Here is a 12,334-nt window from a genome sequence, read left to right as displayed (position 1 = left end):
TATATATATATAATATATATATATATATATATATAATATATATATATATATATATATATATATATATATATATATATATATATATATATATATATATATGTTTTTAACTACGTAAAACTTGTGAATATACAACATTCTTTGCTGTCCCATTGTTTGTGAATATAAATAGATTGGTAGGTTTACCGACTGTTGAACATGCAACATATAATTGTCCATGGAAAAACAATTCGTATTCAGATCCGTACCGCATTTTTCTAATGATTGCCCTCGAGTTTTGTTGATGGTAATTGCTAATCAAATATTCCCCTTGTCCCCGTCGTCATTTATATGTCCCTCCTTTGCCCTTCCGGTGTCCCTGTTGTAGTTGTGTGCCCGTCGTCATTTATATGTCCCTCCTTTGCCCTTCCGGTGTCCCTGTTGTAGTTGTGTCCTGTGTCCCAGTTGTCATTTGTGTACCGGTGTCCCAGTCTTAAACGTCATAGTCTTCAATGGCTCTGGTGGTGGGCCAGTTTAGGAAGTTTTACTTTTCCTGAGGCGCAACACATTCCCATTGTTTCTCCATTAAATTTCAAGGCCTAGCAATAGAGACAAATTTTAGACATAGTCCCCATTTGAGCACATCTACTCAAGCTATAATCATCGACTGAGCTGTACCTGAATGCCAGGCGGTAATTTTGACGTTGCTCTTGTGATTCATCGGCTCGCTTTCTTTTGGCATTATCTCTTTGAGCCACAAGCCTGTTTTCACGTTGTTCTTGCGATTCCTCGGCACGCTTTCTTTTGGCGTTATCTCTTTGAGCCGCAAGCCTGTTTTCACGTTGTTCTTTTGATTCCTCGGCATGATTTTTATCGGTAATTTCTCTTTGAGCCTCAAACCTGTTTTCACGTTGTTCTTGTGATTTCTTGGTATGCTTTCGCGTTGCTCTCGTGGTTCCTTGACACGCGTTCGTTGACGTAAATTCATTTTCTGAGCAAAAATTCCTCTTTCAGACCTTACTAGAACTCTTTTTAAACGTCAGTTGCTGTGAGTTCGGGCATGAGAGGTAACCCTGCTCCAGACCGGTAAAGTTTGAAAATTTGACATATTGTTTGTTAGAATAAGTAAATAATTTATTTAAGCTATTTTGTTGTAATTTTTACACAAATTTCTAGTTTAGCTGCTTATTGTTATCTCGGAAAAGGGTTAGGCTAGGAAAATTAAACTTTCAGGGATGGGTCTATAGACTAAAGTTGGATAATGTCTTGGGAAGGACCTTTAAAAGATCTTTTTGTCATAAAAATGAAACCATGCAAACTAGATCTTCTGCTTGAATGAAGCACATCAAAATTGTTTTTGGGAAAATTCTATTTAGTTGACTTCTTGCTATCTCAGAAAGATTTTAGGTTAGGAAAATGAAACTTTCAGGGATGGGTCTACAGGCTAAAGTATGTCCCTGGAAGGTATTTTAAAGTACCCACCTCCACTCCTTCCTCTAGAGGGCCCTGAAATTTGCCTACATGACAGGTCTATACCTATTGAAATTTTGACAAAACAACATTTTACCTTAATTTAAAGTTAATGGTTGCTTTTTCTCTGCCTTTAGTTCTGAAATTGCAATTCTGGTTATTTGAGTAGAATTTTGAGCCATATCAATGTTTTTTTTTCAAAATTTAGGAAATGTATTTGCAGATCTTTCAAACCTTATTAAATGGAATTGAGCAAAGTTATGAAGCTGAAAACAATTTTGTCATACTTCAATTAAGCAGAAGATCTATTTTGTAAGATTTCACTTTTATAACAAACATATTCTGATGTGTTTTATAACACATCAAAGGTCAGGGCCCTCTAGAGGGAGAAGGAGTAGAGGTAGTTTCTTCAAAATACCTTTCCAGGACATACTTTAGACTGTAGATTCATCCCTGAAAGTTTCATTTTCCTAACCTAAACCCTTTTTGAGATAGCAAGAAGTCAATTAACTAAACTTTTTACTGTAAATAATATATTTAAGCTATTTTTTACAGTATTTTAAGCTATGGAGGATTTGAAGTGATAAGACTGATCCTAGATCAAAGAAGGTATCTTATGCTGGTTTGAATGTTTGATTCATAGCCTAGCTCCTATCCTAGATTGTTTCTATTTGAAGAATATTGCAATGGACCTACTCAGAAGTCAGGTAGGCCTGCTGGAAAAATTCTAGAGAGAGAGACAAGTTTATAAAAATGAAAAAGAAGAAAATAATGCATACTAGCCTCAAAATTTTAACTTACAGATCTGTCTAGAGACTGATAAGGTCTGTTTTAGGTTCTCATAAGTTTACTTTAAATTTTATATATGCATAACTCTATTAATAAAAATTATTAATAATTATCCACTTAAATATACAGTCAAAAATATTCATTTACACTTTGGCAATAGCCTATACAAAATATAACTAAAGAGTAATCTCTTTACACATTCATACCATAACAAAGTCCTTATTAAAATTCTACTTTGGCTATCTTGGAAAGGGGTTATGTTATGAAAATGAAACTTTCAGGGTTGGGCTTTACTATAGAGTAACTATCTCCACTCCTCCTTACACTGGTATATAATGCAAATTATTTCACATTACTGCTTGATTTTGCTCACGTTTCATCCTATATTACTATTATAATCATAGATTAGTGCTTACCTTACACAATTTCAGCTTATAACCTTGTTTATTAAAGTATATCCCACAATTCTATTTCTGTTTTATAGCCATCTCTTTAACTAATTACATTCTTTGCTAAAGTTTGCTTATGATACAGAATAAACCTGGTTCAACATGTCACAAAAGGGATATTCTTAGCTAGTCATAACCTCTTTAGCAAATTTGGAAGACACAGATGTGTTTTTTGACAGGAAGTAATGAAACCACTTGGTTATCTTTTTGTAAATGATTAGACTATCATTTAAATTTTCTTTATTAGTTGTAGGATTTGATAAGAGCTAAACAAAGAAGTTGCATAATTTTAACAAAATCCTTGGGGGGAGGGCAATGTTGTTGCCAATTTTCCCAGGTCAAGTAAAAATGACAGAAAAAACTAAAAAATAAGCCATTTGGTTCCATTAAGGTACTATTTAGTAGCCTACTATTAAAGTATAGAGGCACATTGGGAGCAGTTGACAGAGGGAGCAGTTGCCCCATAGCTAATTACACCCCTCTTGTGATGAATTAAATAAGAAAAAAAGTTATATCAATTGACAGTAAAAAGCAACATTAAAACTTAAGACACACAGAAATTATTATGCCTATAAGGGAGGTTGACCAAACCTTTATACTTCACTCTTAACAAAAGTCTTTTAGTACAGTACTTTTAAGAAGCTTTTTATTCTATTTCAATGACCCTTGTGTTTCAGCCTTTTGTCTTAAAGATTAGGTCAAAAGCCAAATATTAGTGTAAAGAACAAGTTATTGAGGAGGGGAAACCCCCCTTATATATGTAATAATTGCTGTTTGTTTTTACTTTTAATGTTACTCCTTAGTTTGAAAAAAACTGATTTTATTGTTTTTTATTGTTATGTTTTTTCTTATTTAATTTCTGATCATTTTTTCAGTGATGTTGGAAGAACTGGCTCCTGTCCTATTGAAAATCACTTTTTGCCACAGAAATTTCCTACATGGATTGTTCTTTCCACTTACCCTTCTTCCATCTTCCAGAAAATTTCCCCTGGACAATTCCATTCTCACTGAAATTTTTCCTTGGAGAATAGGGCTAGATGTAGAACCATCAAAGGGAAGGGGGATTGGGTTTATTGTCATAAAAGTGACAAACAAATTTTGAATTACAATAAATAAGGAATACAGTCATACAACTTTTACATTATTTGCATGTTTACCTCAGAAGATCCCTTACTCTTCAGTGTTACCTAAGTAAATACTATAATTTTTTTCAAGTAGTTTAATTTTTTTTGTATCCATTTACTACTTACCAATAATCAAGAGCTGGATATAACTTTATAAGTCCAATTAAAGGCTGAATTTTATCTGAAACTTACCTAGGAAGCAATTAGCACATTTGGATAGAGTTTCAAAAAGGATGCATCAGGTTGTGTGTTTGTATTCTACCTAGATTAGCAATCAGGGGCATAATTTTGTTAAACTCCTTGGGGGGGGGGGGCAAGTTGGAGCCAATTTTTCCAAATCAAGTTAAAATGACAATAAAAACTAAAAAAACAAGCCATTCGGTACCATAAAGATGCTATTTAGCACCATAAAAGTAATATAGAGGTACTTTATAGCACTATGAAGGTAAGCTTGTCCTAAAAAAAGTAATTTGTTTCTGTTGATGCTTGAATTAATCAGATTCATCTTAATTTTGACAAGATTTTAGAGGAAAATAAATTTCAGCAAGGGGGGGGGGGTGTAAAGGAGGGTTGGGAGGGGGGCAAATCAAGGCCTAGGAGGGGAAGTTGTATATATTTCTAAAATTCTTAAAGATAGATCAGTAAAAATATCAGAATCAACTTTAGAGGATAAATTATGACATGGGAAGATGCTCTTGAATTCCCCCTTCTCCCCCAAATCAAAAATTCTTGTTTAAATACTTTTTAAATATTTCTAAAGTGCTGAGAGATATAACAATAAAAACATCAGGATCAACTTTGGAGGACAAAATTATGTCATGGGAAGATGTTTTTGACTTCCCCATTCTCCTCCAACAAAAAATTTCTAAAATTCTAGTTTAAATACTTTTTGAATATTCCTAAAGTGCTGAGAGATATACCAGTAAAAACATCAGAATAAACGTTAGAGGACAAATTTTGTCATGGGAAGATGGTGAAATCTCCCTTCTACCTCAACTCAAATATTTCAAGCGCTTAGAGATAGACCAGTAAAAACATCAGAATCAACTCTAGAAGATAAACTATATCAGATAGGACAAATTATGTCATGGGAAGATGTTTTTGAAATACCCCCTCTACCCCAAATCAAAAATTTCAAATGCATAGAGATAGACCAGTAAAAACATCAGAATCAACTTTAAAGGATGAAATACATCATGGGAAGTTTTTGACTTCCCCCTCCTCCTCAACTTAAAAATTCTAGTTCAAATACTTTTAAATATTTCTAAAGCACTGATAGATAAACCAGTAAAAACATCAGAAAAAAAGTTTGCCCACCTTCAAAAATCATGTACAACAAGTGGTATATGGCATGTAAGGCAAAACTTTACAATTCTTGGTACCATAGGAGGGGGTGAGTGTGCCTACACATAGCTACGAGTGTGCCACTCAGTATGGAGGAAAATGCATGTTTCAGTTCTTGAATTTCCAAAAAAAAGGAAAGAGAAAAACAGTAAATAATTTGTAGCCAGAAGCTAAAGGCCCCATTAGCACAAAAAGTAGATAAACTTAGTAGAAAAAGATCTCTATCACAAGCCCTCAAAGGGCCAAATTCGGACTTTGGAGTCTACTAACAAAGCAAACAAAGCAAAAACCACTAACACTAATAAAGCACTAACAAAAAAAAAACCGGTGAAACTAAACTTGAACAAATACAAGTCAGAAAAAAAAGTAAGGGAACAGAATAATCAAATAATACAGAAAAGAACAAGAAATAAATATATATAAATATCTACATATTAAAAGCAACACTTAAAAAAAGTCCAAAAACCGACAAAAAAACGAAGCATAAAACACACAAAAACACATGAATTAAAAGGGAAGCTTAACCAAAATAGTGGGGGGCAAGTAAATTAGTGCAACAACCTTGGCAGAACCTCACCAAAAAAAGGGGGAGGAACTAGTTGGATATTTTATTTATTTTTTCTGTGATGAAGGGGACAAAGGTTTGTGATGAAGGGGGAACCAAGGATACATAAATTTCAGGAGAGAAAGGATTAAGGAAACAGGGCGAGGATTTGGGGAAACAAATCAGCATTATCCTGGACTTAGAGAGGTTTACTGTCATATCTAAGTCCAAAGCCTCACTTCCAATTTCATTGAGGATACTCATAGGGTCGCTTATTAAATTTCTAAAGCAACTTTCAACAATCGTTAGGTCATCAACAAATTTCCAACAGTCAGGAACTTCCCTCGCGAGGCTGTTAATCATGACTGAAAAAAGGAGGAGGCCTAGGAGAGTTCCCTGGGGTATGCCATTGTAGATAGGGAGAGGATTTGAGTAATGGTTCTGGTATTTAACCACCTGCGATTTATTTGTTAAAAAGGAGGCAAACAATTTTACCAGTAAGGGATCGATATTGAACTCACTAGTTTCTCAATTAAAATATTGTGGTTAACAAGGTCAAAGGCTTTCTGAGGGTCAATGGAAATTAAGTTTAGCCAGAAATTAGGCTTTTTGAGGATTTTCTCCATGTGGTCAATAACAGAAACGAGGAGTGGGAAGTAGAAGTTGATTTTAGGTTTCCGAATTGCTTCAGGTCTTTAAAAGGTAGGATTTTTTCCTTTAACATATCTGCAAGGAATCCTTCATACAATTTTGAAAAAATAGGAGTAAGAGTAATAGGTCAAACGCCTTCAAAGCCAGGCTTTCCGTTTTTCCTTTTCAAAGAGATAATGAAACTGTAATTTGCCCTGACTTAGTAATTTTGTTAAACAGGACAGACAAGGATTTAGAAAGGAAGTCACCAAAGGCTCTAATAATAGGAAACAGGATATCCAAAGGACAAACACTTGTCTTCCTTAGTTTGTCAATTCTTCTTTCAATCTTAGACAGGGAAACAGTTGGGAAAACGGGGGATGGGGCATCTGTTGATAATTGAATTGACAATGCTGGAAGGCTCTGTAGAATGGAAGCAAGAAATTTATTTAAACTTTTGCAGTGACATCAGGGGGCTCTGGTAAGTTGAAATTAAGCTGGTCGAGACTCTTGCTGCATAGCTTTTTAACCTCAGAATACCAGTTTTTTGGCTTACCAAAGCAGTTACCCATACTCTTTAAGATGAAATGTGAGCAGAAACAAGCAATAATGTGCAATAATATGCATTATATAGAGGGAGGATTGGAACTTTCAGGGAGGGAGTTACCCTTCCGAAATTTCAGCTTTAAACTAACCTTAGACACTACTAGATGGTGATCTTTACTTTTAACATCAAAAACGGCACTCCTATACACCCTAGTATCTTGTATTGATCCTGCTAGTCTTCTGTCTACAATAACATAATCAATAAGGTTTGCTGTCTTACCATCACGTGAATACCATGTCAACTTATTGGCGATTTTGTGACTAAACACCGTATTGGTTATAACTAGGTTGTTATACCTACAAAATTGCAAAAGCCTATAGCCATTACTGTTTTCTTTTCCTACACCAAATTTACCTCGGCTAGGATACCATCTATTCCTATTTCTACCAAGCTGAGCATTAAAATCTCCTAGCAAAAACACCATGTTTCTACCTGGTACCCTCTCTATTTGCTCCTGTAACTGTAAATAAAATTCATCTGAGTCACTAGTATCTCCATCAATTGGTTTAATGGGGGCATATACTACTATAACTGATACCCTGAACTTTTTAGTCATAAAATGAGCAATTAGTATTCTATTATTAATACCTTCACAGCCTAAACAAGACTTAGCAGCTTCCTTATTCATCATGAGCCCTACTCTCTGCCTATGTGCCCCATCCTTCCTGCCTGAGTAAACAAATTCTATGTCACCTAATTTCATGCTTCCTACCCCTGGGATATGAGTTTCTGAAACTCCTAATAAATCCAGTTCAAACCGTCTGAATTCGTCAGTCAAAATGTCGATGCGATAGTCATTTTTTAACGTTGTAACATTCCAAGTTCCAATTTTCATGTTCTTTAAATCTTTGAAATTATTTTGGCCTCAGGAAAAGCAGTGATCCCGGATACCAGTGCAGGATGGGGACCAACATATCTTCTCAAGTCTACATACACTTTCGGCATAACTTCTACATAACTACTATACATAATTTCTCATAGATTCCTCTAGATAAGCTAAATTGGAAAGTGGTCAGGCTAGGAAAATAAAACTTTCAGGGATGGTTCTGCAGACTAAAGTACTTTCTGAGAAGGCATTTGGAAGTACCTACCTCTGCTACTTCTCCCTCTTGAGGGCTTTGACATTTGATATCTTCAAGGAATTGGGTAACGTGTCAATTAATGGATTATTCTGATAGGTAAAGAACAAACTTACCTCTATAATCAGAATTAGATCCTGAATCAAAATTGAACATTTATTTTTATCAGAAATAATTTTGATCCCCAATCCTATACATTGGCTACCCAATCAGGGTATGTATTTGCACAATATGGTAGGTATTAAAGAGGAAACTTCCCTCTATAGTCAGAATTGCATCCTGAATGCAAATTCAACTTTCATTTGCATTTGAAATGAACTTTACCCCTTTGCCTAATGTGCAAATACGTACCCTAAATAGGAATATACCCTGAATGGTTGAATTGAGATGGTATGTATAGAGGTGGGCATAAAGTTCATTTCTGCAGATAATGAATTTTAAATTAGGATTTGGGATGCAATTCTGACTATAGGGGTAAGTTTGTTCCTTAGTTATTTGAATGATCTGTTAATGTAAACATTACTCAAAAAATCTTTTGTGCTATATAAGGGAAACCTTACAAAATAGATGGTTTGCCTAAATAAAGTATAAAAAAAAATTCAGCTCACAACTTTGCTCAATTGCAATTTCTGAAGTTTCAAAGCTGTGCAAGAACTTTCCCTAAATTTAGAAAAAGAAAACAATTGTAACTCAAATAAAAATCAAAGAAATACAGATAAAATTAAGACTAATAACTACCATCTCTATGTCAAGAAAAAAATGTCCTATCATCAAACATGGTATAAATTCCAAACGCAAACACAGACGAAATTTTCAGTGCTCTTTTTTTTGGTATGTCAGGAATAAATTTATCCTGAAATAATTAAATATTAATTTAAACAGCAAAGTCAAACTTGAAGCAGAGAAAAATTACAGGAAATAGGATGAGGGCTGCTGCCCTGTCTTAAACTTTCTAAAGGCTGTTGCATAATTTAAGTTTGTCAAACACTGATACAAAAAAAATCCTTATGATTGCAAAGATGACTGGAGAGAAATAATAAAAATCAACCAACTGTGTAATATATGACCAGCTTAATTTCAAGAGCGTTCATTCATTTTATTTGCTGTTGGTTTTTGGGTTTCACATATTCATTTCTAACAATAGCTGGTTGTTTTGAGTTTTAATTATTCTAGAATTTTATTACTGTCTGTCTTAGGCTTTTACATGGCTCTTCATTTTCTCTGAAATATTTAAAATATTAAATATTTGGATGTAAATCAAATGACGTCTTCAGAAACGTAAATATTTGTAAATCTAGACTTACAATAAAACAAGAAATAAAATTAATAATAAAACAGATAAAGTTAGGTAAAATTGTCAACTACTAAAATAATAACAATAGTTTTAGTTCCGTTAAAGTGATTACTCAAGAAACAGCAATAGATAGCCTCGGATTGACTTCTTCTTTGATGATGACTAACGCACGCCCCCGGACAGGATTCTTGAAAACGACCGAGTGTTTTCGTATTGGATACTGGAATGTTAGAACAGTTAATCAAGAAACACAGCCAGGAAAACTCAACAGTGTTATGAGGACCCTTGATAAGTTCCGTATTGACATTGCTGGACTCTCTGAGACCAGACTTACCGGTTTTGGTACTTTGAATAGTGAAACATACCATATTTTGTATTCTGGACTTGAAACTAGAAAAGAGGCAGGTGTTGGAATGGCATTAAGTAGTCGGGCCAAAAAATGCCTAGTGGACTGGGAACCTATTAACGAGCGAATCCTTCGTGCTCGCTTTGCCACTTCTCAGGCCAAATTGACAGTTATTGTTTTGCATGCCCCAACCAGTGATACCTGTGATCAGACCAAGGATGATTTTTATCGCGTGTTGTCAAATGTTGTTGCTAAAGCGCATCGGCATGATATTGTGACCCTGTGTGGGGACTTTAATGCTAAAGCTGGAAGTGAAGCCTCCTATGCCCCAGCTATCCTTGGTAATCATGGACTGGGGGAAATCAATGATAATGGCGTACGTTTAATTGACTTTTGTGCGACTCATGAACTTATCGTCGGCGCATCATGGTTCCCTCATAAACAAATACATAAATATACTTGGAACTCGCCTGATGGTGTAACAAGAAATGAAATAGACCATATTTTAATTGCCAAGCACAGGCGACGTTGTTTAGAGGATGTTAGGACCTTTCGAGGTGCCGACTGCTATTCCGACCATCAACTTGTTGTTGCTAAGTTTGAGCTGAAACTGAAAACTGTCATAAAGCCCCAGTGGTCAGTAAAAAGGTTTAATGTAAGAAAGCTGCAGGACCCTTATGTATTACAAAAGTATACATCTACTTTGTCAAATAAATTTTCCATGCTAAGGGACGAGTTGTCAATTGATAATCAATGGGAAAAGATCGTCGAGTCCCTGAATGAAGTGGCACAAGAAGTTGTGGGATATAGCAGGAAGAAGAAAGAGCAGTGGATATCTGAAAGTACCTGGGATATCATTGATCAAAGGGCAGAAGCCAAAATTCTCGTAGATAGACATGAGCATAATAGGACATGCACTAGAGAATATCTTGATGATTTAAAAGCGCAGTATAAGCGTCTCAATAAACAAGTCAAAACACGGACAAGGAATGATAAGAGGGTGTTCCTCGAAACTATGGCTGATCAGGCTGAAGTAGCCGCCAGGCGAGGAGATAGTCGTACTGTGTACGCTATAACGAAGGAGCTTGCGGGTATTTCGAAGGCTTCTTCAACCCAAGTTGAAAACAAAGAAGGCATCTTATTAACCCAGACGGATGACATAAACCGACGTTGGATGGAACATTTCACCGAGGTATTAAATCAGGTGCCTCCCACGACTTTTTTAAATATCCCTGAAGAAACACTGTTTGATCTTGGAATATATTCCGGACCTCTCTTGCTGAGTGAAGTAAAAGATGCTCTAATGACTTTGAAAAACGGAAAGGCAGCCGGTAACGATGGCATACCCCCAGAACTGTTGAAATGTGGTAGAAGCGCCCTAGCAGTGCCCATGTTTGAACTTTTGTCACGTATTTGGGAAGATGAAAAAGTCCCGAGTGAATGGTCAAAGGCAGTAATTATAAAACTCTTCAAAAAAGGACAAAAGACTAAATGTGACAATTGTAGGCAGTAGGCAGCAAGGTTTTGTGCCAAATTATTCTCAGTAGAATTCAAAGTAAAGTGGAGAAAGTTCTGAGAGATGAACAACATGGATTCCGCCAAAACAGATCGTGTTGTGACCTAATATTTAGCCTGAGAATCCTGCTCGAAGAATCTAACGAATGGCAGGTTCAATTACTCGTAGTATTTATTGACTTTCTCAAGGCCTTCGACTCGATACACCGCGAGACCATGTGGAAAATCTTAATACATTACGGGATCCCGATTAAAATTGTAAATATAATTAAAGCGCTTTACCTCGATATTAAGTGTGCAGTACAAACCGAGGGTGGCCTAACGGACTGGTTTACCGTTCAGTCGGGTGTAAGGCAGGGCTGCATTCTATCGCCACTGTTATTTGCCATAGTCATAGATTTTGTGCTTCGTGGATGTAGCTTCAGTGGGGGTCTACAATTAAACCCACTAAGAACCCTCCATGATGGTGTTTTTGCGGACGATATTGCACTCTTCGCTCACGAATCAGAAGATATACAACACAATATAAATGAACTTGAGCGTGTGGCAAATGCTGTTGGACTCTCCATAAACGCTAACAAGACTAAATCAATGTCAAATGCAGTCATTCCTGACTTAGCTGAGGGACTTTTGGTCAACAATGAGGAAATTGAAGTAGTGAGAGAGTTCAAATATCTAGGCAGCATTCTTACGCAAGATGCCAATCCTGAAAGAGAAATTTTGTGCCGAATAGCATTGGCTGGCTCTGCCTTCAATTGTCTCAGAAATGTTTGGAGAAATAGTAAATATTCCCAGAAGCTAAAACTCAGAATTTATAATAGCAATTTCCTCTCCGTCCTCACATATGGTTGTGAAACTTGGAGTATCAATGCGCAACTAGGAAAACGACTATGGGCATTCGATTATAACTGCCTAAGATATATTTTGAATATACATTGGACTGAGAGAATAAGAAATGATGAGATTTATACCATAACAAATCATACCCCCATCCTTGATGCCATTAGAAAGCGACGATGGATGTATTGGGGGCATATGGTGCGAATGGGTGATGGAAGGCTACCTCATGACATATGGTGTTGGATACCCCCCGGCCTCCGCAAGTCAGGGAGACCCAAAATGACAGTTGGCAGGATGTTAGAGAAGGAGGCGAAGCTGGCGAGGTCT

General features: G+C 36.0%; 1 protein-coding gene and 1 long non-coding RNA gene across 8 annotated transcripts in view; one reads left to right on the top strand and one right to left on the bottom strand.

The window, feature by feature from the left end:
* Nucleotides 1–12,334, bottom strand: part of LOC136036566 (uncharacterized) — a 57,923-nt gene that overhangs the window by 3,483 nt on the left and 42,106 nt on the right. The window lies entirely within an intron of this gene.
* Nucleotides 1,044–12,334, top strand: part of LOC136036488 (zinc finger protein 583-like) — a 52,598-nt gene continuing 41,307 nt past the window's right edge. For 2 of the 7 annotated variants that reach the window (XM_065718819.1, XM_065718757.1), the window contains exon 1: nt 1,083–1,101. The gene's annotated coding sequence lies outside the window, so the exon portion shown is untranslated. The other 5 variants (XM_065718800.1, XM_065718793.1, XM_065718765.1 and 2 more) reach the window with 5 other exon arrangements.

This window comes from Artemia franciscana, chromosome 2 (genome assembly GCF_032884065.1).
Source record: "Artemia franciscana chromosome 2, ASM3288406v1, whole genome shotgun sequence".
NCBI classification, from domain to species: domain Eukaryota; kingdom Metazoa; phylum Arthropoda; class Branchiopoda; order Anostraca; family Artemiidae; genus Artemia; species Artemia franciscana.
Note: the sequence above shows the minus strand (reverse complement) of the source record. Positions and strands in the feature narration are given on the sequence as shown.